This window comes from Triticum aestivum, chromosome 7B (genome assembly GCF_018294505.1).
Source record: "Triticum aestivum cultivar Chinese Spring chromosome 7B, IWGSC CS RefSeq v2.1, whole genome shotgun sequence".
NCBI classification, from domain to species: domain Eukaryota; kingdom Viridiplantae; phylum Streptophyta; class Magnoliopsida; order Poales; family Poaceae; genus Triticum; species Triticum aestivum.
The window spans coordinates 612,971,138-612,997,302 of record NC_057813.1 but is presented as its reverse complement, the minus strand read 5'-3'; the positions used below and the strand labels follow the sequence as shown (position 1 = coordinate 612,997,302).

At 44.7% G+C, this 26,165-nt stretch overlaps 2 long non-coding RNA genes across 5 annotated transcripts; one reads left to right on the top strand and one right to left on the bottom strand.

The window, feature by feature from the left end:
- Positions 1–4,288: 4,288 nt before the first annotated feature.
- On the bottom strand, positions 4,289–6,563 carry LOC123161512 (uncharacterized). The gene is made up of 3 exons (XR_006480733.1): positions 5,518–6,563; positions 5,299–5,433; positions 4,289–5,190 (listed from the first exon to the last, which is right to left on the bottom strand). It is a non-coding gene; the product is annotated as an uncharacterized lncRNA (long non-coding RNA).
- A 1,023-nt stretch (positions 6,564–7,586) lies between these two features.
- On the top strand, positions 7,587–10,923 carry LOC123159019 (uncharacterized). Of its 4 annotated transcripts, none has more exons than XR_006479453.1 (5): positions 7,587–7,912; positions 8,807–8,896; positions 9,178–9,341; positions 10,155–10,255; positions 10,362–10,923. It is a non-coding gene; the product is annotated as an uncharacterized lncRNA (long non-coding RNA). The 4 variants fall into 4 exon arrangements; XR_006479452.1 differs by having other exon boundaries at positions 8,194–8,896; XR_006479451.1 differs by lacking the exon at positions 7,587–7,912 and having other exon boundaries at positions 8,128–8,896; positions 10,362–10,563; positions 10,660–10,923.
- Positions 10,924–26,165: the final 15,242 nt, after the last annotated feature.

Genomic DNA, 26,165 nt, shown 5'->3' with positions numbered 1-26,165 from the left:
CTCTCCGTTGATCTTCACCGCGTATCTTGCCGAGGTAATGCAGCGCATCACAGTTTGTATCCAAACAGGAGCAAAACCCAACTTTTGCAGACACCCATGGAGGTATGACCACTCAATGCGATCGTACCCCTTCATCATATCCACTTTGAGAGCAAAGAAGGGCCTCTTGGCATGTTGCTTTCGAACCGTATGCAAACATTCATACGCCACTAGAACATTGTCCATGATCAAGCGGCCTGGCACAAATGCACTCTGAAACTCCGAGACAATATCAGTCAAAAAAACCTTCAGCCTATTGGCAAAAACCTTCAGTCGAATGGGCCATTTATGTGCTCGGAAATAGCCCAGCTCGAAGCTCAGAAAAAAAAAGTGCTCGGAAGTAGCCCACCCTAGCCAAGCTTGAAGCTTCAACTCAAAAAAAAAAGATCGAAGATGCTTAAAAAACGGAAATGTTAACGCCCACACGTGTGGGCTTTGACTATCTCGACCACACGCATTCATCATCGTTCAGTACTATATACACGAATCTTGGCACAATCTGGCTGATTTTCTGTGCCACGTAGGACAAGGCGCGTGTGTGGTGTGTGACATAGTTCGCCCACACATCCGTTTTACCACACGGAGGGGCCGGTGTGTGGGCGTTCAGCAGTTCGCGCCACACGCCACTTTGCACGCACACACAAGGGCTAGTGTGTGGGCATTTGTCATCTCGCCCACACGCCCGTCTCCTCTCCCACACTCAAGCTGCTAGTTTCCATGTGTTTTCGCAGCGCACATGGCAACTGCCCCTAGTGTGCTTTATAAGCAGATGGCAACTCTCTTTTTTCACCCGAGTTGCCATGTGTTTTTGCAGGGTACACGGCAACTGCCTAGTGTGCACGTAAGCAGATGGCAACTCTCTTTTACCGAGTTGACATGTGTTTTTGCATGGTACATGGCAGCTGCCCCAACGTGCACGTACATGGCAACTGCCCTAACGTGCACGTAAGCAGATGGCAACTCTTCCTTTTTACATGGCAACTACCCTAGTATGCTTGTAAGCACATGGCAACTCTCTCAACTGCCTAATGTTAGTATATGGCAACTTCTAAAGTTATGAAATCATGGCAACTATATTAGATCAGACCATACATGGCAACTGCAGTTGAGCAACCATGGCAACTGCAGTTGCCCGACATGGCAACCGTAGTTTAGCGACATGGCAACTGCAGATAAACGAACATGGACGAGGGTCTGGACCATGGCAACTGCGGGCACGCGATGGGCGTCACGCGTCGCGTGCGGGACCAGGAGGGTACGAGGCCTGACATACGGGCGTGTGGGCGTTATCAACTTCGCCCACACGCACGCGTGTAAGAGGGTTCGGGAGGGAAAAAATGTGTGTGGGCATTAGTTGTTTTGCCCACACGTAGGTGTGTGGGCTGGTTGCTGTCCATGCCACACGAGGCGTGTGGCACAACTACCGGTACACCACACGTGTGACAGTTATCGGGACCCAAAAAAAATAAAAGTCAAGCATGAAGTGTTTCTCAAAAATAAAAAAAATCGAAGTAATTTTTTTACAGGAGAAGGCCACAAGAAACGAGCTCGAGGTGCATTTCCAGCTTCCTTTTCTGAATTTTCTCAAAAAATAAAAGGCTTCCTTTTCTGAATTTTTCCCCCTTATCGGTTTTAAAGGTTTTTGTGTCGGTAGGCAAAGGTTGCGCGGAATAGAAATCACAAGGCTCACCATAGTTTCAACCTTGACAACGTTGAGCCTTTCAAAAAAAAAAAACCTTGACACTAGAGAGCCTGTGGTGTTTTGGTCCCGAGCATTGTCGGTTTCCGACCCTGCGGGTTGTGTACTGCGCTTCTGCCAAACTTAGGGTGCACGCAATGTTTTTTTTTTTTGCGAGAAAATTTTCGATCTATTCATCTTCAATCATGGCAGTACAACGAATACCAGAGATAATAAAAATTACATCTAGATCCATAGACCACCTAGCGACGACTACCAGCACTGAAGCGAGCCGAAGGCGCGCCGCCGTCATCGCCCCTCCATCGCCGGAGTTGGGCACAACTTGTTGTAGTAGACAGTCGGAAAGTCGTCGTGCTAAGGCCCCGTAGGACCAGCGCACCAGAACAGCAACCGCCGCAGATGAAGAATAACGTAGATCAGAAAGATCCAATCCGAAGACACGCGAATGTAGACGAACAACGACGAGATCCGAGCAAATCCACCAAAGATAGATCCGCCGGAGACACACCTCCACACGCCCACCAACGGTGCTAGACGCGCCGCCGGAACGGGGACTAGGCGGGGAGACCTTTATTCCATCTTCAGGGAGCCGCCGCCGTCTCGTCTTCCTGAGCAGGACACAAACCCTAGCAAAACTGAAAGAAACGACTAAAAACGGAGCCCTCCCGCCGGCCCTTGCCGAGATCCACCGCGCCCCCATGGCCCTAGGGCCACCGGAGAGGAGGCGGACCTGCGGCGGTGACAGCGGGAGGCAGAAACCCTAACTTTTTTGTGGAAGAAGGAAGAAGCGGCAGCACAAGAAGTATTTTAGGGTGCACGCAATGTTGGGCAAAATAAAAGCCTAACACAAGATTATTATTTTCCCTATATATATATTTGTGCTCCAAAAACACCATAGCTCCACAATAGGCCACAAGGCTTCCTGCAAGTTCTTTCAGCCTGTGAAAAATACGCATGTCCATCAACAAAATCCAAGTCAATGCCATTGAGACAGTATTTTCAAGAATCAAAGCCTCAGGTATCGTTTACTTGAGAAAAGAAATAGGCTAGCACATGCGCGGTGTTAGCGACCCAGCGACAGCCTAGTGTAGCGACAATAAAACTATAAAGAAAACTAAATCTCTGTCAAGCAATGCAGAAAAAAAAATTCTTTCTTCTTTCCTTTTCTTTTCTTTTGGCAAACATCAATGCCAAAAAACGAGTTGGTGGGCCTCAGACAGTAGCTATTTTTTAAAAAAATAATACATTTTTTTATTAATTTTCATAAATATTACGCTGGATAATAAAATTTCAAAAATAATACACTGTCGGCCCGCTGCAGGCCGACTGGGCCTAGTCGGCCCACAATAGGCCGATTAGATTCCAGTCGGCCTACAGCTGGCCGACTGGCCCTGTCGGCCCACTGTGGGCTGATTGGGTCCTGTCGGTCCATTGTGGGCCGACTGGAGCTAATTGGCTCGATGTGGACTAATTGTTTTTGCAAAAAAAGTAGGCATAAAAAATATATGTTTAAAAAAATGTTAATCATGTAATTAAAAAATGTTAAACATATATTAAAAATATTCCTGATGTATACAAAAAATGTACAATATATATGCAAAAAAGTTGACATAAAAATATGTTTGAAAAAGTGTTAAGCATGTATTTAAAAATTGTTAAATGTGTGTATAAAAAATGTTCCTTATTTATACAAAAAATATAGAATGTGTATGAAAAAAAGTTGACACCAAAAAATATAAGGAGCATTTTTATACACACATTTAACAATTTTTAAATACATGATTAGCACTTTTTAAAACATTTTTAGTCAATTTTTTTGCATACATATTGTACATTTTTCATATACATCAAGAACATTTTTTTATACACGTTTAACATTTTTTAATTACATGATTAACATTTTTTTAAACATATATTTTTTATGCCTATTTTTTGCAAAAAACAATTAGCCCACAGCGAGCCAATTAGCTCCAGTCAGGACAGGGGCCAGTTGGCCAGCTGTAGGCCGATTGGAATCCAATCGGCCTGCTGTGGGCCGACTAGGCCCAGTCGGCCTGCAACAGGCCGACGGTGTATTATTTTTAAAAAAAAATTACCCAGCGAAATATTTATGAAAATTAATTAAAAAAATGTATTATTTTAAAAAAATTAGCCAGACAGTACACACAAGGATCCCTGCCAAAGCCGGCATTATGTTCAGGTCCTTGAGCAAAATTCAATGATGGTTCTTGCAACAGGAAAGGGTAAAATTACTTTGTAAATTTGTACAAGATGGCAATCAAATTCACTTCAGTAAACTCAAACTTATAAATACGACTAGATCATCGCATGTTCCAGCTGGAGAGAGATGATGACTATTGCAGCATTCAGACCCGGGCTCCCCACCGGGGCTGCTGAGGATCATTAGCAAAACTTGAGCCTGATAGCGTAACTTGAAAATTGTAGAGAACTCTCCTAACTAGAAAAGCATAAAGGGCCTATCCTACAGGTTGCCCTTCCTAGCATCTAAGAATGCTCACACACACACACACACACACACACACAAATCAGCAATCAAACATCGTGTGCTTCTTTATATAATAATAACTAAAAGGACAAATTCTTTATGCAAAAGCAAGCAAATGATATATGCACACACACAATAAAAAAACAGATCAGCAATCAAACATCTCCTGCTTTTGCATGTACTAACTGAAAAGACAATTAAGTTTTCAATACAAGGATGTGTTCCTAGCACGGCTTAGGCAGAGCGAAGCCACGAACGATTGCACAGGTTAAGACCATAGCCCGTAGGAGTTTTGGCAGATGGGATTACCACTTACCAGCTGTCACCAGTTACAACTGTCAGCAGTGATGTTTTTGCATCCCTCTCCATCAGAAATTTTCCACACTGTTTTTGCATCCAAAAGAATCTCTTGCAGTGTTAACAGTGGCAACTTCATAAGTTACTTGAATGGCAGAGGAACCTTAGGCTAGAAAATAGGGCAGGTCTATGTGGAACATGATGTGATCTTAAGGAATGAATATCGTCTACAAAACAAGCACAGGACACTAAGAACAGTGCAATCTTCAGGCATCAACCCTGCCTATGGCTGTTCGAAGGGGTCAGCCACTGACAAATCATGGATATGCTTTTGGAGATGCTTCACAGTATATCGATTTCTATTCATGAATTCAAATTGAGCATCTCGAGAAGCTCTGTCTTCCACTCGTAGCAGCCTGTGTTGATAAGCCAGCGATACACTGTTGTAGGCACCATACATTCCATCAAATTCAATTTTGTTTAGCACTTTTGCATTCAAAACAAAAAACTTGGCAAACTCAAGCTGTTTATCATGGCCCACGAATGTTTCAAACACCACTGTTTTGAGATTGGTTTGAAGGCATTCAATTGGATATAGTCGGTCACATTGAGGCTCGATTTTCGTATCCGTCTCGTTGTGTTTGTGAAACTGCAAAATGGATATTAAGAATCTGTCAAGCGTCTCTGTACTAAAGCTGTTACAAACAAGTTGTCAATAAAATCAGAAGTTATAAAGCAAGCAAAGATGAGCACTCACAATGATATAGAGCTTCTCGAGACAGGGGAACCTCCTAAGGATATTAAGAACTCCATCCAATTCATACCCGGAACACCTAAGAGCCAAAATCTTCACCGTGTGCATCGAGTTTGCCAAGTCGGCTGAACTTACTCCCTGAAAAAAAAACAATGAACATGACAAAAAAATAATTATCTCCGTGTAGGAATGCCAAATGCAAGGATGCTGCTGCTGCTATACCTGGGAGGCTAGGAGCTTGGAGACGACAGGTAACAAAGCCCAACTCCAGTTTAGGCGCACAAATTACACGGATAGTACCACAATCATCTCGGCAACCAAAAGGCATTAGTAACCTCACAAGGCGAGGCGCATCCTCGATGACCAGCTCTACTTTACCAGAGGTGTCACGGAAGCAGATACTCCTAAGAGTCGGCGAGCGAACATGGTGGCAACGAGCACCACGAAGTTCGGACATGTGTAAGCTCTCCAACGCACGGCAAGCAGAGAGCAGTCCGCAGAAGACGTCCGCTGAGATGGAAACAGAGATCAAGGAGAGATGCTCGAGGAGGTCAAAGCCCATGGACGGCACCATCTCTCGGGGCAAATCACAGTAGCCGATCTTGGCAACGAGGAGGGTAGATGCAGAGCGAGGCGGATGGCGGCAGGGAAATTCTCGCCACAATAAGTTCTTGTAAATCGTTTTCACCGTAGATCTTGTAGCCGACATCGAGCTCCTCAAGGTTGGCGAGGGCTCGGGAGCGGAACCAGCTCTCCGCCTGGTCGTGGAGGTCGCCGGGGCGGAGGCCGTGGAAGCAGAATCGGCGGGCGGGACCAGGATGCTGCGAGATTACCTTGGGGACGACATCGGGGGCGACGGAGGAGGTGCGGACGCCGCGGCCGGGGTATGGGCGGACCTCGAGGTTGAGAGGGGCGGAGCGCCACAGGGGGCGCCATCGGCGGGAGAAGACCTGCGTGCGGCCGCCGTCCTTGGTGGGGAGGAGGGAGATGATGGTGCAGAGGACGGCGTCGGGGACCCTGCTGATGAAATCGGCGGCGCTCTCATCGCAGTCGCCCCTCCGTGCCGCCTTCGATGCGTTCCAATGGGAACCCCCCTGGTCGGGGACGGGTGCCGCTGGCGCTGCGGCGGCCTCCATGGCCGGCGGCTAGCGGGGCGGCAGATTTGGCCGCAATGCTCCACCCGCCGCTCCTGGCCGCCGGCGCACTCGCACGGATGGGGAAATGGGGAATGGGGTGGGTAGGTCGGGACTCGGGAGTGAATTGGGATGGACAGAACAGCTAGGGTTTGCGTGGGAGAAAACTTTCAAATCTTGATGAAAATTCACGAAATTTATGAATTTCTGGGAGACGGGAATGGTAATCTCAGTAAAAAAAACTTTGAAAAATTATACTCTCTTCGTGCCATAATATAAAAGCATTTTTGCACCCGTCAGCAGGAGTACTTATCTTTACCTACTAATAAACCACGCATTGCTTCTGGTGGTACGTCGCCGGCATTTTTGCACAAAAGTCCATGCACTTTTAATAATTAGACCCGCAGTCCTCGTCATAAGTCAACCCCGAACCGGTACAGAGGAGAGAAAATAAGAAAGAAAATCCCAGCGCCCCGCACGACCCTGCCTCTTCGATCCCATCTCCACCTCCATCCCGCCGACACCTCCTGCCCCGCGCCGCCCGCCCCACACCGCGTCGACCGAGACCGCGTCCCTCCCTAAACGGCGGCGATGATGGAGGGCGCCGCTCACCTCCTGACCGACGGATTCGCCGGCTTCCCGCTCCTCAGGGCCAACCCCTCCCCTGTGCCGGGTCTAGCATCGGCTTGGAGCCCCCAAGGGGCTGCCGCCGGTGTGGGAGTCCCACGCGGCCGTGGGGCTGGGGCGGTGGAGGCTCCGCTGAGCCGCCGGCAGGCAGGGAGACGGGCTCCTGTTGAGGCGGCGGGGCTTGGTGCGGGCTGGTCTTCCGGATCGAGCCCTTCCTCATCTTCATCTCGTTCGCTTGGCTCCTTCCCTCACAATTGGTGCCCAGGCGTCGCCATTGCCATGGATGTGCTGCAGAACGCGGACGCCTTCTTCTCCCCCGGGAGGGCCATGTTGCCTCAGGTGCACCCGAGGGGAGGGGGAGGCGGGTGGAGCGCCTGCATCAGCGTGTCGTGAAACCCCTGCATGATTCTGAACATCTCAGGCAAAAGAAGATGATTGGGTTTCCGTGGTTAGGGCTGCTGTCGTCATGCTTCATCAGCGTCGTCATTGCAGGATTCATTTTCTACAAGTACTATCTTGGGAGTAAGGAAACAGAGATACCTCTTCAATCCCAAAACTTATATTGTTCCGGGAATTACCATGAGAAGCAAGCACTGAATCTTTCTTGGCTATCAATAAAATCTGTTGCGGCAGTACATGGCTTCTGAAGTGACGAGTAACAGTAATCATGCCAGGTTAATCCAAGCTCAGTCCGTTGGTATGCCCCATGGCTGGATTTGCTTGCTTTGCTGTGTACTGGAGGTGCTCAATGAAATCCGTCAGTTTGCTCTTGGTCTTGGAGGATTACGGAAGAGGATAAGTAGATCCTTCCAATCCCTAGCAATGTACTAGAAGTTATAAATGGTGGTCAGTATCAGGTATCATTTTTTTTCTGAATCTAGGCAATCGAATATATCCTCTTGTATATATCCAATAAAATTGATAGAGGAAGGCTTAGCTGCTAACCGTTAGGTTAAGTAAGGTTTGTTTCCTATCTTATGTGGTTTGTCGAAAAGAAAGGGCTTTCACCACCATGAGTGTTCCACAAAAATCAGACTTCATGCTTGGTAATACATGAAGGTGCAGTCTTTATAGATATCCTTTACAGATCAAGGATATACATTATCATCTGCATTCATCTGGTGTTTTTTTATGACAGATGGTTGTGGCTGAAACCAGACATCTTCACTGAGATTTAGATGGACAGGATAAGAGTGTCGAGAAAGCATTGGAATTCAGATCATAAGCCTTTTTCTACAATAATGGACTAACAAAAAACAAAGAAAAACATGGACCTGAATGTCTAGACATGAAGTAATCAAATAATTCTATACCATGTCTTACTGATGCAAATATGTTGTCTACTAGGTAGTTATGCAAACATCTGTTCCACCTAGGTTCTTACTTATACACACTTGTACTTTCTGTTGTTGTAGTTAATTAAAAATGTTTGTTATTTAATTTGGTTTCTGAAGATGCTATCATTGTAGTGTTAATTAGTCTCAATCTTTTAATGTAAAATACTCTTAACTAATGGTTTGCCATATAGCCATGGAATGTATATAGTTTGGTTCGGGCACCCTGAAATAAATTAAATGTTTCCTTTGTTTGTTTTTTTCTTCCATAGCAAGGATTGAATCATTAGAACCCAAAAGGGAGTTTCATGGAATGTATATTCTATTTGCTGGGCGGGCGGCCTCACTGAATTGGTTGTCTCTGTTTTTCTGTGCCCTCCTGTGCCATTGGATTGGATGGCGTCATTGTCGCCGCAGCCACTACATGTCAGAGCTGTTGCGGGAGCACCAGAAGCTTGTCCTGTTTCACGCAGGTGCTACCAATCTACATCAAGCTGTTGGGCCACGGTGAGAGCCTCGATTCGCTCCCTCGCCGCCGCCGCCCCGTCTACCATTATTGGCCTAGATGGGAATTTGTCCTTGCTGATTTGCCATGGCCTGATTGCTTATGTTTCTCTCTTGTTGATGCAAACATGCTCTGCTTGACTCTGTTTTGGCCTCAAGGTGCAGGCTGTGTGTGTGTGTGTACCTTGATTCATATGATTCTTCGGTGACAGAAAGTTTTTCATGGAGCACCTTTTCGTGCTAATGTTGGCTTCTAATGTTTGTTGTTGTACTTATGCTACCAGAGATAATGCGGGTGTCCTCCTTGCTTAAGCAACATCATGGTGGGGACCTTCAGAGGTTGCCGTCAGTGGCGAGTCCAAACCAGATGCATCATCATCTGCCGCCACCAATGCCTAATTTCTGTGGAAATGGTTTTGGCCCGTGGAACCACGGTGCGCATCTAGAGGTAATTACGTTACTTATCTGACATGAGGGCGGCATATTCACCCATCCATCATATCTGATCGCATCCGCTGGTAATTAATCTTTAAAAGAACAGAGAATGATACACAAGATCCTCTCTTGGTGGTTTCAAGGTTGCATTGTACTTTTTGCATAACTTAATGGTAGAATAAATCAGGTAAAATAAATCCTGGTATTGTTTTTCTTCTTACATAACTTATCTTATCTCCCAACAGATTTGTTGGATTGGTGTGGTTGTTAGTCTTAGTTTTAGCCATGGCTATGAAATTTTGTTGAGAAGTAGGCAAACATAGAAGTTGTTGTTTGTTGAATGAATTTGCTTATGCATCTCTTTTATTCCTAAAACAGTTGGTCAGAAAGATGTTTCACACTGGTGTGATACTATTATTTCTACCCAAGCTCTAATATTTTTAGTGCCAAGAAAAATTGATGCACCCGAACTATGACACATCTCTCTATACTGAAATTGTGGTTGATGTTTGTCATCTGAAAACCACACTCAAGTATACATTATGGGACATAATGCCCAGAAAATAATCACCAGGCATGGATATCACTGTTGACCTACATAGTACAACATTGCATAATTTTCTGGTTTTCTGAAGGTACAACTCAGTATTATTTTTTATCATACATAGATAGAACAAAGGCCACAAGAGCTGATTTTGTGCACCTTGCTGCATGGGCACCCACTTGATTAAGATATTCTAAGTGTGAGCTTTTAGATTTCAAAATAACAAATTAGATTCTAATTATTAACCTGTGTTCAAATTGTAATGTTATCTAACTCTGACAGATTGTCTTTGAGAATAATTTGATGAACCACCATGTCGCTCTTCAATCTGGTTCCATGGGAAAGTAAATTACATCGCTCGAGCGGGTCAACATAGCCTACAGGTTAAGTGGATGCTATCACTTTATGACATCTTTTATTTATTCCCATTCATTCTACCATTGCTTAACTTTGTTTCATAAACTGTTGTTGCTATGTATGCAAATGCAGGATACATTTCTAGAGCTGAAATTTCAGGGCATCAAGAAGTAATTAACTATGCTTCAAGCAAGGAAGTTATTTGGTATAACTTTTTTGAGGACTAATTTACTAGCTTAATGTTTGGAAGTTAATGAGCTGCAGATATGGCATGTGCGTACACGAAGACCTGATGCATCAAAGCTCGGTGTGGACACCTCTTCTTACATGACATGTTTGTCGACAACTTATCCGAGCTTCAATTTCCAGAATAAAACACATGTTTTTATTTATTATGGTTTCTTCTCTTAGATGACCAAACATTTTGCAGATGTTGATTTTTCATTTCCTTCCAACGCCATTAAATCCCAGTGTTTTCTAATTTGAAATGGCTCCCCTCAGTATCACTCCCCTCAGTTTTTGGAGGAACATGGTGCTATTTGGTGTTTTTGGTTGTGGAAAAAATGTCATTAGTCAGGCACTTTCTAAGGTGGTCAGCTGACTGCTCTGTTGTCATGGATGTGGGAAAATCTTTGTCTATATTTTTTTGGGTACCATCTCTATACCGTCTATTGAGTTTGAAAATGTCCGCGGTACTCCAATTCATAAGCTATGGTTTATGTGGGATGTGGGGAAAGAGGAAATGAGATGTCTGATGTTCTCATATATGGATTTTCCCCAATTGACAATGACATTGCCTGACATGATGTGAACAATGGAGCCGCTTAAATTCCATGGCAAGCTCATCATGGTCGCTTTCTTACTCCAGATGGGTGGGAGGGGACATGGAGGAAGAGGGAGCCGCCCAAGGACATGATGGTGCGGCCACTGGAAGCGCTATTCTTCCTGCCCTCGTCCTCCGAGAACGACGGGGACAACGGAGGTGGCGTCGGCACTATCCTAATAGGGGGGGGGGGGGAGAAGAATGGGAAACGGGAAGAAAGATCGCGTTCATGCGTGTTGTCCGTGTGTGTGTCGGTCAAGTTTTTAATGGGCCAAGCCCAAAAAATAGTGCAAAACAAATTACAAATGAAATATTATATTGCAAAAAAATGTTCGTCACCATAAAAATGATTCCATTTTAAAAAATATTGTTGAAATTAATAAAAAAACACCTTCTCAAAACAAAAGAAATATTCATGTTTTTCCGAACAACAAAACATAAAATTGATTGAAAGACTATTTCATACAAAAAGAAATACTTGGTGTAACCTTATTTCTGACGTTTGCAATAATTGGGTTAAAAATGTGTTTCACAATTGCATGTGGAGCAAGTTATATTTAATATTTCGCCCGGTGCAACGCACGGGCGTTTGTACTAGTGAAGATCTAAAGTCCTCTTGTCAACGAGCATTTTTTGGATGTATCGTTTCATACGTGGAGTCCGTGTTTGAAAAGAGAATCCGGTCTAACCAAGCTTGAAATATGCTTTCTGTTTTGGTTTCATGTCCTTGAAGACGTCTTTCATTGTCGTAAATGTTGTGTGGGTAAAAAAACACATGAGTATATCTCGGTGAAAACAGAGTTCAGCTTTCTAAAAAAGACATTGTATTAGCATTAAATTTGGTTGTGTGTTTTTCACGAACATTTACACACACGGAAAGAACATGAACATGTAGACGTCTATTTTTTCTTTTGACCTTTAAAAATTACAATACAACTACAACTTAGAACCTTCTGATATCTTTGCATCTTTTTAAGTTCATAATTTTTGTAATAGTCTATTAATGTGCCCTTTCAAGGACGCGTCTAGCCAGCGCCCAGCCGTTCAATATAGTTAGCAAGCGGTCGGTTATTTAAGGAATTTTTTATCCCCTTTTCTAATCAGAAAATCTTTCTCATCTAATCCATTTATATAGCAACACAGCCATACCTTTTGGTCCATGCACTTTCTTCTTCTATGCATTTATGTGTGGTTTCAGAATTTTAAAAAGGCATAACTTTTAATCCGCACATAGGAATTGCGATCTGTTTTCACCATTGGAATCTCTGCGGCATGCTCTTCAAAACTAGATCCCACATGGATATGTTTCGACGAACTAGTCTTCCTGCCAACTAAACATCAATATGTGTGCAACTAGACTATGTGCCGCGCCAACTGAGCATATATGTGTGACAATAGTCTTTCTGTCAACTAAACATCAATGTGTGTGCAACTAGACTACATTATAAGCCAACTAAACATCAATGTGTACACCTAGACAAAATTACAAGCCAACTAATTTTAAAAAAAGTTGCACAATGTAGTACTAAAGTTGCACAATGCAGTACTTTAGTTGCACCATATAGCACCAAAGTTAGCATAAAAAAATTCGTCGAAACATATCCATGCGGGATCTAGTTTCAAAGATTTCGTCGCGATGAATCAAACGGTGAAAACGGAACTGAATTCCGACGTGTGGTTTAAAAAATACGGCTTTAAAAGAATTTGAAATCCCGAAATAAAAGTACATGGATCTGTTTTCTCTAACTGATGGGACTAGTGCGAACACATTTAATGCCAACACCAACATGCGCTACGAGATAAAAATAAATACACATTCATGTGTGTGACAGAGCGGCCGCTCGGGAACACCAAATAGTGCGTACGCACTTTTTAGATTTTAGAAACTTTCAAATCTTGATGAAAATTCACGAAATCTATGAATTTCTGGGAGATGGGAATGGTAATCTCAGTAAAAAAAACTTTGAAAAATTATACTCTCTCCATGCCATAATATAAAAGCATTTTTGCACTCGTCAGCGGGAGTACTTATGAAGATCTAAAGTCCTCTCGTCAACGAGCTTTTTTTGGATGTATCATTTCACATGTGGAGTCCGTGTTTGAAAAGAGAATCCGGCCTAACCAAGCTTGAAATTTGCTTTCTGTTTCGGTTTTGTGTCCTTGGAGACGTCTTTCGTTGTCGTAAATGTTGTGTGGGTAAAAAAATCACATGAGTATATCACTGTTGTAGTGTAGGTTTCATATTCGACATCACATAACCTATGACGGTTCAAGCCCATGTTGTTGGTTTTCGATCGCATGGATTGTTGGTCGTGCTTCCACATGACTTGATGGTAGAAGCGATATAGAATCTATCAACAAGGCTGGAGATGCCAGGAGTCCTGAACCTCGGGGTCCATTCCTGGACCGTTGGGGTGTTGGCCCAGTGGAGCGGCAGCCGAAGGCGCAAAAGTTGTGGCGATTACCAGGTCTGAAGCCGGTGGCACTGTCCGCGGGTGGAATCATGTGTGTTGCCCGCAGCCTTAGTGGTGAGTTTGGCGAGTGGGGTCGTGCCTGACGCCGAAGAGATATTCTTTGGAGGGCCAGATGGTGTTGTCATCAAGACCTGCTCTAAAGTGGTATCTTGTGGGACGACCTTGTCGTTAGTTGTTGGTGCCACGGTTGCCTAGCTATCTCCGGTCTCGGTGATGGAGATGACGTCGGCCTCCTCGTCTTCTGTTTTTGAGATGGAGATGATGCATAGGCTAGCAACGCTGAGGCTGCAATCCGGGGTGTGCCCATCTAGGATGAAAAACTATTTGTAAGTGCATCTAGTGCCACCCCTAGTTGGTTTTGGAGTATTTACGGCAAACTTGGTTGAGGGACTAACGTGTTTGTGAGAATTGCAGGATAACACAGGTAGTAGTCCCTCATTGATTCGGTTTACCTACCAGAGATGACCCCTAAAAATGTATAAAGACAATGGTGGTTCGTGAAGACATGCACGATGAAGAGTATGACATGTGAAGACATTCACTTGAAGACTATGGAGTGCGAAGACATAGTTGTTTCGTAGTTTCCTTTTCTTCTTTATTGAGTCATAGGAACCAGCTTACTGTTAAGTGTGGTCCAAGCGAACAAAGTCAGATGACTGAAGTGATGCTCAACCAAAATCCTATGTCTTCGAGTGAAGACAATGAGAGCAAATCTTATCGAGAGTTGGATGAGTCAGCTTTGCTTGTATCCCAAGCCAAGCTGCCGCGTATGTTTGAAATCCGACCGTTGGACACGTGTCGGTTCCTTAGTGATCCAGGGTCATTTCAGACATATCACGTCGGGTTGCCTCCTGGCTATAAATAGCCCACCACCTACACCATAATTTGGTGGCTCCTCAGAGTTAATGCACGACTTTTGTCGTTTGAGAGCAACCCACCTCCGAAGCCTTTGAGAGAGAGATCCTTGCGAGGACAAAGCCCAAAACACCCAGAGACAAAGAGTGTTAGGCATCACTGAAGTATTTCTGTCCGCATGATCTGAAGACTTGTTACACTTGAGGAATGTGAATACTCCAGCCGGTTAGGCGTCGCGTTCTGAGCATCCAAGAGTCATTGTGGATCGCCGGTGAACGAAGTCTGTGAAGGTTTGAAAGTCTACCTTGAAGACTTACCAGAGTGATTGGGCGAGGAAGCTCAAGGGGAATAAGGTGAAGACGCGGTCTTCTGAGTTCAATCTCGGCCTCCCTAACAAGACGTACAGTTGTCACAACAACTGGAACTGGTTTACCAAATCGTTGTCTTCACCAAGCTACTGGTTCTATCCCTTACTTACTTTACATTTCAATTTGTTTTCATGAAGTCATTGCCTGCTTGATTGATCTGTTTGACTTCAGTGTGTGAAGACTATTACCTATTTGGCTTCATACTGTCTTCCATTCTGATTCATACTACCTAGCTGATGTTAGTCTTCGTACTTTCACTATATTGTTACTTGACTATGGCTTGTCTAGTGTAGTTCATCTTCCACTGCATATCATATAGGCTCATTCCAACAGTTTGTCTTCAAAGGTCTCGAGTTTTGAAGACTTTCATAAAAATCGCCTATTCAACCCCCCCTCTAGTCGATAACTAGCACTTTAAATTGGTATAAGAGCAAGGCGCTCCCTTATTTTGTGTGATTCGGTTTAACCACCTAGAGTTTTAGCTATGTCGACTGCAAGGATAATCAAAGTCTCCGCTGCGTGCCCAGTCTTCGATGGCACTAATTACCCCTACTGGAAGAATAAGATGCGCATGCATCTTGAAGCCATTGACATTGACCTCTGGTATGTCATCAAGACAGGCGTTCCCAGGTTGATGAAGGTCTCACCACTGCTGATGTCAAGAGGTTCGCGCAACTGGACTCAACCGCCAAGAACATCATATGTGGTCATCTGACCAAAGGACGGTATGGTCGTGTGAGTGCACTGGAAACTGCGAAGCTAGTCTGGGACTGGCTGTCCAAGGTCAATGAGGGCGTCTCAACTCAGAGAGACTCAAGGATTGATGATCTTCGCAATCTCTTCAACCGCTTCAAGAGAAATGACAATGAAAATGTCCATCTCACGTTCGATCGCCTCACTGATATCACTAATGAGCTTTGCGCTCTTGGCGCCACTAAGATCACCAAGCATGAAATAGTGAAGAAGCTTCTGAGATCACTTGACAGCTCATTTGACACCTTGGCCCTGGTGATACAAGAACGTCCTGACTTCAGAGATCTCGATCCATCTGATATACTTGAGAGGCTCAACACACATGAGTTCCAGCTATCTGAGAAGAGATACATCTATGGCCCCAACTATGGCCAAGGCCTGCTTTGAAGGCAAAGGTCGTTTCCTCATCTGAAGACGAATCTGACTGCAGTTCTGAGGATCCTGAAGACATTGGAAAAGAGCTAGCAATGCTCGTGAAGAAGTTTAAGAAGTTCTCCAAAAAGAATCGCTTCGGAAAGTCTTCAAGATTCAGCTCAAGAAAAGACGAGGCTTCCTCTCGTGACCACAAGAAGAAAACATGCCACAAATGCAAAAAACCAGGCCACTACATCTCTGAGTGTCAACAATGGGACATGAAAACTAAGAAGAAGAAGAAGAAGAAGAAGAAGAAGAAGAAGAAGAAGAAGAGCAAGGAATATGATTCTAACGACAAGAAGAAGAAGAAATCTTCAAAGTCTTCATCAAAGTCATCATCTCACAAGAAGAGTTCATCTGGCAAGGCTCGTGCGTTCATTGGCAAAGAGATGGATTCAAAGGAGGAGTCTGCTTCTGCGTAGGCGGAGGTGGAGTCTGAGGAGGAGTCTGATCCAGGTGTGGCAAGTGTCGTGGAATTAACACGTCAGATGTCCTAATGATAGGACTTAGTCATGGAGCCATCGCAATAGATTAGCTTAAAGGGGTTAAACCGGACAAAGGACACGGGGAGTTTATACTGGTTCGGCCCCTTGCGGTGAAGGTAAAAGCTTACGATCCAGTTGTGGTGGAATTGATGGGGTCTCGATGAGCAGGGAGCGAATCCGCTTTTACCTATCTCTCGAGTTGTTGTTTCTTGTCCCTGAACCGCCGCTGGGTCGTCCCTTTATATCCACAGGTTGACGCCCGACGGTTTACAAAATACCAGGCCCGGCTCATACACGTGTCCGGCTCGGTTTCTACCTTTCCCTAACTTACAACTCAAGTTACATAACTCATGGCGGTTTATGTCTATGGGCCTTAATCCGCCCTTGGGCTCCAGGCCTCTAAGCTTCAATAGTAAAGCTCCATATTCCTTATCTTCGTGGGCTTCAATACGGATGAGCATAACCCGGCCCCTCCTGGGCGGTTTATGCTCAGTAGTTATATCCCCAACATTAGGCCCCAGATTGATTTGAACCTGTTCATGTCAATCTTCAATCCTTAGAAAAACTCCTTGATCTTCAAAGAATCTTGTAAACCGCCATGACATCATTTCCATATGCACTTGGTAAACCGCCATGACATCATCTTTTAAGATTGTAGTGAATCGTCATGACATCATCTCCATATAAAAACCTATAAATGCTTTTTTCTTATTAATAACCCTCCGAAAATCAAGGCGACAGCTGTGTCAGATATCCATTTTTTGGGTTCCTCGATTCCCGCGTCTGTCACTTATCCCTTCGCTTTATAAATAGGTCCAAGGGTCATTCTTTCCTTTCCCCTTTGTGCCCCTTCGCCTCATCGTCTTCCTCGCGTCGCCTCAGAGCTCGAGCGCAGCCGCCGCTGTCGACCTTTGCTTCTTCACCACCAACGGCCGGTGCATCAACCTGATCTGACCAAAGAAACGTGATGCCTCTCCCCCTCTCTTGCAACCTCTGTAAGCTTTCTTCCTCTTCTCCTCAGATCCACCATTAGGGTTTCGTTAGTTCTTCGGTGTTCTTCAGTACTCATCCATACCCATTGTTGTCAGACGGATCTTTTAATAAGAATACGACCTTTGTTTCTGTGTGGCCATAACTAGATATCATTTTTCTTCATCATAACATCTCTATTATCAGTAAACAGATCCCATCTGGCCTTTAGCTATTTCGTTGATACCGCCTAGGGTTTTGAATTTTTCCTTCTTTTTAAGACTACGGTAGATCCAAAACTATAGCCACAACTTGCAAAACCTGTTTCTACAAGTACTTAGAGATTTTTCAGATCTGTAACTTCCGCACCAGTGTATGCAGTTTAACTTTTACAAGATGATAACCTGCCAGGCACCATTAGCCCTCTCTTAAACCGCCAACTTATCATGCGCATATGTTTCAATTTGTTTTTCATGTCTTTAACCCGGATTATCTGCATCAATCAAAACTTTAAACCGGCCTTGATCCTCTTTTCCAGCTTCCTGTTCAAATGGCCAAATCGTTTTATGCTTGCAATTGGGTCCCTTCCCGATTTACTGAAGAGCAACTGACTGGGTATGTTGTGACTGGCGCTTTAGCGAGCAAGGAAACCATCCACTGGAGAGTCCCCGGTTTAGAAAATCCTCCTGAGCCTCAGAATGGAGAAGTGACTTTTTTTATTGATCATCTGAATCGAGGGTTCAGCCCTCCCGGATCAAAGTTCTTTCATGATGTTCTTGCTAGCTTCCAGATCCACCCTCAAGATATTGGAGCGAACTCTGTGTCCTATATATGCAATTTTCAAGTATTTTGCGAAGTCTATCTGCAAGAGGAACCCACTGTGGAACTATTCCGGGACTTCTTTTACTTAAATCGCCGTACTGAATTTATGGACGGGCCCAACACTGAACTCGGGGGCATTTCAATACAGAAGAGAAAGGATGTCGACTTCCCTCACGCCAAACATCATAGCCACCCCAAGGACTGGAATGAGACTTGGTTTTACTGCTGTAATACAATTCCAGACAACGAAAATCCTCTGCCGGGTTATCGTGCATACTGGCTTACCAAAACTCATTCAGTTCCTCAGTGACTCATTGCCAAGGAAAGATCAAAATATGCCCCTCAACTAGCAAAACTCAGGGCATTTGTTGCCAATGACCTGACATGCATTGATTTTGTCCGCTGCTGGGTGTCTTGGAGTATTTTACCTTTAAGCCAGCGCCCCGGTTTAATGTGTGAATATACAGGGGATCTAAAAGACCCTCAGCATCATGTTGACATCCAGCTCACAGATGATGAAGTCACCGAAGCCGTCAAGAAAATGCTTGATGAACCGATGGCTGCCTGTAGCAGAGTAGGGCTTAGTCCCTTCTATGCATCTAACAAACCGCCAACTATAAGAGTTATCTTATTTTTGCTTTAATCCATTTCTCCTTAATTATTTCTTTATAACTTGTTGTCCATCTGCGCAGAGCGATGATTCGTTCTAGAAAAGGAAATCGCAGGATAAACCAGCGAGGGCACCCCACATCAAGACCAGGGTTACCAAGAGGCCAGCAAAGAAGAAAACCACCGAGCTACTGATCTGCCCAATGATGAAGAGCTTGATGATCCGGAGTCAGAGGTAGAACTTGATTCTCTTGGTTCTTTTTTCATACACCTCATTGACAATGATTGTTATCAGGATGATGCGGAAGCTAGCCACGCTGCTGATGTAGAGGTAATTGTTCTATCCTCTGACTCAAATCATGTGCCAGTACCAAAACTTCGTTGAGCAGTCTGGAAAGTAAAACGTTCACACCCTCTTGCTTATTTGGACCCACACTTTTCTTTGAAGACACAACAGCATGAAACTTGCCGCACCACTCGGCATAGCAGTCAACAAGTTACATCCTCCGGTTTACCATATTCTCCGGTTCACAAACGTCGACAAGAGGTCTCTTGTTCTTTTAATACACTTTATCCCAAGGCGGGTTACTTCCGATATCCTCTTAATCCCTCTGATTCGAATTATCAGGGAACCTCCCATTCATCCTCTGGCGATTCATCAACCACACAGATGCCTCCAGTCAAGACCGTTCCTGGGTAAGCATGATAAACTTATTTTTTACGCCTTGCACCGGTTTATTGTACTAACCTCTGCATTTGTTCTTTTTAGTGCCAAAGCCGGACTTAGCAAAAAAGCCAAGCTGACTACACCAACTGATGATAATCTGGCCACTGAACCAGACAGGACCTCAGAGGCTTTTGATCAAAATGCTGACGTTGCTCTGGATGACCCGGTACCTCAGGGTCAGGATACTTTTGTTGATCCGTAAGAAATAAATCCAACAAGCCAGCCTGCTGATCTGCTAAGCCCAGCTGCCGATCCACCAAGCCCAGCAAGAACGTCTGCTAAACCGCCAAGCCCAGATAAGACTGCTGAAGGCACGACAAATGATGTTGTGATTACTAGCTTTGGCCATACTGCTCCTGGCAATCCTGTCGCTTTATCAAAGCATAGTGCAAAAGAAGAATTTTCCGCTATGGACAAGGGCAAGTGGAAAACAGATTTGTCAAGCTATGCCCACCTCTCTGCTCAGGACATTCACTCTGGATATTTAAACCATCTGTATACAAGCCACGACTATGAAGCCGGTTTAGTAAGCCTAATGAAAGAGCGATATGAGGTAAATACTCTTTCCTTTGCACAAGTTCCTTTTCCTTAGAACCAGTTTCAATTATCAACTCCAGTAGCCCCCAAGGCTCGGTTCATCAATGTGGATGTGAACCGGAACTTGTAGTGGAAAGATATTGGCTTTTGCTGTGTAACCCCTGTAGACCGGTTTATACCTTTAAGATAAACCGGCATATCTTATGTAATGTAGTTTTCAATATTCCTTTCAATCATCAATATAATCCGGTTTGCTGACAAATTTGATAACCTTGAATTGATCCGATATGCATTAGCCCCCAAGTGCCAAGCATATAACTTGTTGTATGCTTGGGACTTAAAATATCAGTTGAGAAAAAGCAATCCGCATTAGCCCCCAAGTACCAAGTGTGTAATGTGTTATGTGCTTGGGACTTTGAAAAAAGTATTACCAACTTATTGTCTGTCTTTTGCAGGCTGACTTGACCAATGAAGATTCTCAAATCGCCGATCTCCAGGAAAACATCAAGTCCCAGCAAGCCAAAACTTCAAAGGCCAAAGAACAGCTGAAGGGCGCTTTAACAGCCATGGAGCAATTGAAGGATGGCGTCAAAGGCGAGCGAGCAGATTGGGAGGCTGAAAAAGCCACTTTGCTAAAGTGGGCGGAGGATGCTGAAGCAGCACTTAAACCGGTGGCGAAAGAGCTGACTGGCTTAAAGCGTCAAATCAACGCTATGACTTCTGCCATCTTTGGTAAGTAGCCTTGTCATGAACCGTACTTAATCATCCTTGAAACCGCCGGTTTAATAATATGGTAACCATTGCAGGTAGCCGTGTTACCCATCTTGGTTGATAGAGCAGTTATATACCGGCGCTCAACGGGTCATCTGCACAGCCTCATACAATAAACCGCCGCCAACGTTAATCAAGAACACATTGGCCAAGCTATCCATGACACCTGCCCAGCTAGAAGAGGTGAAGAGATCTGCTGCAAGGGCCGGCGCACTGTCTGCACTGACTCGGGCTAAAGCTTGGATAACTGATCTTGATCCAGAAGACATTGGGAATGGCTATCCTAGCCAAAAAGAAGATGGGTCCGAATTTGACAATGATGCCCTTAAAGCTTTGACAAAAGAAATGAGCTTGCTTGCAAGTAAACTGGCCGAAGAGACTGACTTGTCTTTCCACCGGTCCATCTATGACGCAGACAACAAACGGATTGATGTGTTGGTTTATGAAGCACAAAATCTAATCCCGTCATTCCGTAAGCATACTTATGCCCCTGATGTTGAACCGTCAGATCTTATAAGCGATGAAGCTGTCTTCCGAGATTTGTCGGGAATTGACTGGGCAACCATTGACTTCCAGCCACTGGGTGGGGAGGCGGAGGGTGAACCGGCTCAGGATGACCCGCAACCTTCACATCAAGCTGAAGAAGAATCATAACCCGGAAGCCGGTTTATTGTCTGCGCACTGTCCTCTTTAGGAGAAACAATTATCTTTTTGGGCAGCTAAAACGCCTTGTAATAGGCTAGCTTAAACACTTGGTCTGCTATGCCATCGTGCATAGCTACTTTGCCTGATACTGTCAATCTGTCATGATATGCAATGTCTGCTTATGATCTTTAACAGTTTTATGCAATCCTGTTTTCTGCATGTGATAAACTTAAAATTGCCCTGGCGGTTTACCGCCAGACGGGTTATGATACCCAATATAAAGCCAGAGTTTATAACAAAGGTTGTAAAGATAATGAAATATGAAATACATCATACCTATGATATTGAATCACATCGTTGGTTTACCAACGTTCTTGTAGTAAGGGTGATGACTCAAATCTTTGAGTGCTGACAACTCCCACCATGCTGTGCTGGTTTAAAATAAGTCATGTCGGGTTATGATAAACACCGGATGATCATCCTGGTGACCTATAGTCAAATGCCAGACCGGGTTAACAAACACCGGTTTATAATCGGTTGTGCAATAACAACTGATAGTTGAAAGCCACGCCGGGTTAACAAACATCGGAATATATTGGTGACTTTTAGTCAGGCCGGGTCAATAGACGCCGGTTTACCTCAAAACCTTATCAAAGGAGAAAAACTTTGACAAATAAAAGCAAATGAAAAAACTTGTAGTCGAGGCTTTTCAAGGGCTGCCAGGACCAAATTCGAGGCTTTTCATGGGCTGCCAGGCCACTGAGTTAAACCATTTTACAAAGCCTTTTAAGATAGGCCTCACATTAAACAATCGTCCTTTTAACTTTGACAAGTTCAGGGTCTGTATAAGATTGACTTGTCAAACGTTCGGCGAGTCATACCAGGATTACCTGGACAGAGTGGCTTACTTGATGAGGGAAGGTTAACCCGGGGTTTTAGGTGAATACACCTAGCTTCCAAGCCTGGCTTGATAGCCTATTACAAGGGTCCTTTAAAACTCTTTGTTGCTGTGCACAAAGAGCCCCCAGGTAACATCGTGAGATGTGCTCAGTGGGTACCTATGTTTGAGCTATGCGTGGCAACAGACTCTCTTTGGTCCCTTGGGTGTGAAGCTCCCAAGCTTTTTTTCTTATGGCTTTATAAGCCGGTTTATTGGTAATTAGAACTCCGCTTTATAAGCAGAAGCCCCCATGTAACCAAGAAGACATATAAGATGAAACGGCAGAGGCCCCGCTTTAGCAAGGATGCAAATTTATTTATTGATCATAATATGTACATTGTCAAAAATATATACATAATAAGAGCCTGTGGCTCAGGTGTAGTAAGGCCGAAGATGAGCTATATTCCACGGCCGGCGGGTCTCCTCCTCCGATTTGCGCGAGTCTTTGTGCTCTCGAACATCGATAAGGTAGTATGACCCATTGTTCAGATTCTTGCTGACCACAAAGGGCCCTTCCCAAGGTGGGGATAACTTGTGCATATCCGTCTGATCCTGGATAAGCCGGAGCACTAAGTCGCCTTCCTGAAAAGCTTTGGTTTTAACCCGGTGGCTGTGATAACGCTGCAGGTCTTGCTGATAAATCACCGAACGAGCTGCCGCAATATCTCGTTGTTCATCTGACAGGTCCAATGCATCTTGGCGTGCTCTTTCATTGTCTGCTTCAACATAAGTTGCCACTCGGGGCGAGTCATGGCGAATATCACTTGGGATAACTGCTTCCGCTCCATAAACCATGAAGAAGGGTGTGTAACCCGTAGATCTATTGGGGGTGGTGTTAATGCTCCATAAAACGGAAGGCAACTCTTCCACCCAACAACCCGGCGTCCTCTGTAAAGGGACCATACACCAGGGCTTGATACCCTTCAGGATTTCTTGATTAGCTCTCTCCGCTTGACCATTAGACTGGGGGTGAGCCACTGACGACACATCAAGACAGATGTGCTCACGTTGACATAACTATTCCATAGCACCCTTGGAGAGATTCGTGCCATTATCTGTTATAATGCTGTGTGGAAAACCAAAATGGAAGATCACCTTTTTCATGAATTGAACCGCCGTGGCCGCATCACACTTGCTCACTGGCTCTGCCTCCACCCATTTGGTGAATTTATCAACCACCACTAGAAGGTGGGTCTTCTCATCCTTGGACCTCTTAAAAGGCCCAACCATATCCAGCCCCCAAGTTGCAAACGGCAAGGTGATTGGAATCATTCTTAATTCCTGGGCCAGAACATGAGCTCAGCGTGAAAACTTCTGACAGCCACCACACTTTCTGACCAGATCCTCCGCATCAGCCTGAGCCGTTAACCAATAAAAACCATGCCGGAAAGCCTTAGCCACCAAGGATTTTGAACCAACATGATGACTGCAATCTCCTTCGTGGATTTCACGCAAGATCTCACCGCCTTCTTCAGGAGAAACACAACACCGAAACGCCCCTAAAACACTTCAATGATGTAACTCGCCATTGACAATTGTCATGGACTTGGATCACCGGATTATCTGTCTGGCCAGAACTTCATCCTCAGGTAACTCGCCCCCGGTCATATACGCCAGGTATGGCACTGTCCAATCAGGGATAGCATGAAGAACCGCCACCAATTGAACCTCCGGGTCAGGAATAGCCAGATCCTCCTCCGTTGGTATCTTGACCGATGAATTATGGAGAACATCAAGAAAAACATTAGGCGACACCGTCTTACGCTGGGATCCTAGCCGGCTTAAAGCGTCCACCGCTTCATTCTTGTGTCAATCAATGTGCTCGACCTGGTAACCCTTGAAGTGACCGGCAATGATATCCACCTCACGCCGATAAGCCACCATAAGTGGATCCTTAGAGTCCCACGTACCAGATACTTGCTGAGCCACTAAATCGGAGTCGCCAAAGCAACATACCCAGATTAAGTTCATCTCCTTAGCCATCCGAAGACCGTGGAGCAAGGCCTCATACTCAGTTGCATTGTTAGTACAGGGAAACATTAAGCGGAGAACATAACAAAATTTGTCACCTCGAGGAGAAGTAAGAACTACTCCAGCCCCCGAGCCCTCCAATTGTCTGGATCCATCAAAGTGAATAGTCCAGTATGTGTTATTCGGTTTATCCTCTGGTGCTTGTAACTCTGTCCAGTCGTTGATGAAATCCATGAGCGATTGGGACGTGATAGCAGTGCGAGGCATATATTTTAACCCATGAGGTCCAAGCTTAATAGCCCACTTAGCAACCCGGCCAGTCGCCTCCCTGTTCTGAATGATATCTCCTAATGGAGCGGAATTGAGCACAGTGATGGGATGGCCTTGAAAGTATTGCTTAAGCTTCCGGCTCACCATAAACACTCCATACAGCAGCTTCTGCCAATGGGGATATCTCTGTTTGGACTCGATAAGTACCTCACTGATGTAATAAACCGGCCGTTGAACCGGATACTCCTTACCAGCCTCTTTGCGCTCCACCACAATAGCCACGCTGACAGCTCGGGCGTTAGCAGCCACGATAACAGCAATGGTTCCTTATCAATGGGGGCAGCAAGGACTGGCGGTTCGTCCAACTGTTTCTTCAAATCCTCAAACGCCTCATTAGCAGCATCACTCCAGACAAAATTGTCTGTTTTCTTCATCATCTGATATAGAGGGATCGCCTTCTCCCCCAACCGGCTGATAAACCGGCTTAGAGCTGTAATACGACCCGCCAGTTGTTGAATGTCATTGATACACGCTAGTTTAGCCAAGGACGTAATAGCCTTGATCTTTTCCGGATTAGCTTCAATACCCTTGTTAGACACCAGAAAACCCAAGAGATTGCCAGCCGGTACACCAAAAACACACTTGGCCGGATTAAGCATCATCTTATAAACCCTCAGATTATCAAAAGTTTCCTGCAAGTCAACTATTAGTGTTTCTACTTTCTTGGACTTCACCATGATATCGTCCACATAAGCATGAACATTGCGCCTAATCTGATTATGAAGACAATTCTGCACACACCGCTGATAAGTCGCCTGGGCACTTTTGTGTTGGAAATATGCCCTAGAGGCAATAATAAAAGTATTATTATTATATTTCTTTGTTCATGATAATAGTCCTTTATTCATGCTATAACTGTGTTATCCGGAAATCGTAATACACGTGTGAATAAATAGACCACAATATGTCCCTAGTGAGCCTCTAGTTGACTAGCTCGTTGTGATCAACAGATAGTCATGTTTTCCTGGCTATGGACATTGGATGTCGTTGATAACAGGATCACATCATTAGGAGAATGATGTGATGGACAAGACCCAATCCTAAGCATAGCACAAAGGTCGGTTAGTTCGTTTGCTAGAGCTTTTCCAATGTAAAGTATCTCTTCCTTCGACCATGAGATCGTGTAACTCCCGGATACCGTAGGAGTGCTTTGGGTGTACCAAACGTCACAACGTAACTGGGTGACTATAAAGGTGCATTACAGGTATCTCCGAAAGTGTCTGTTGGGTTGACACGGATCGAGACTGGGATTTGTCACTCCGTATGACGGAGAGGTATCTCTGGGCCCACTCGGTAATGCATCATCATAATGAGCTCAAGGTGACCAAGTGTTTGGTCACGGGATCATGCATTACGGTACGAGTAAAGTGACTTGCCGGTAACGAGACTGAACAAGGTATTGGGATACCGACGATCGGGTCTCGGGCAAGTAACGTACCGATT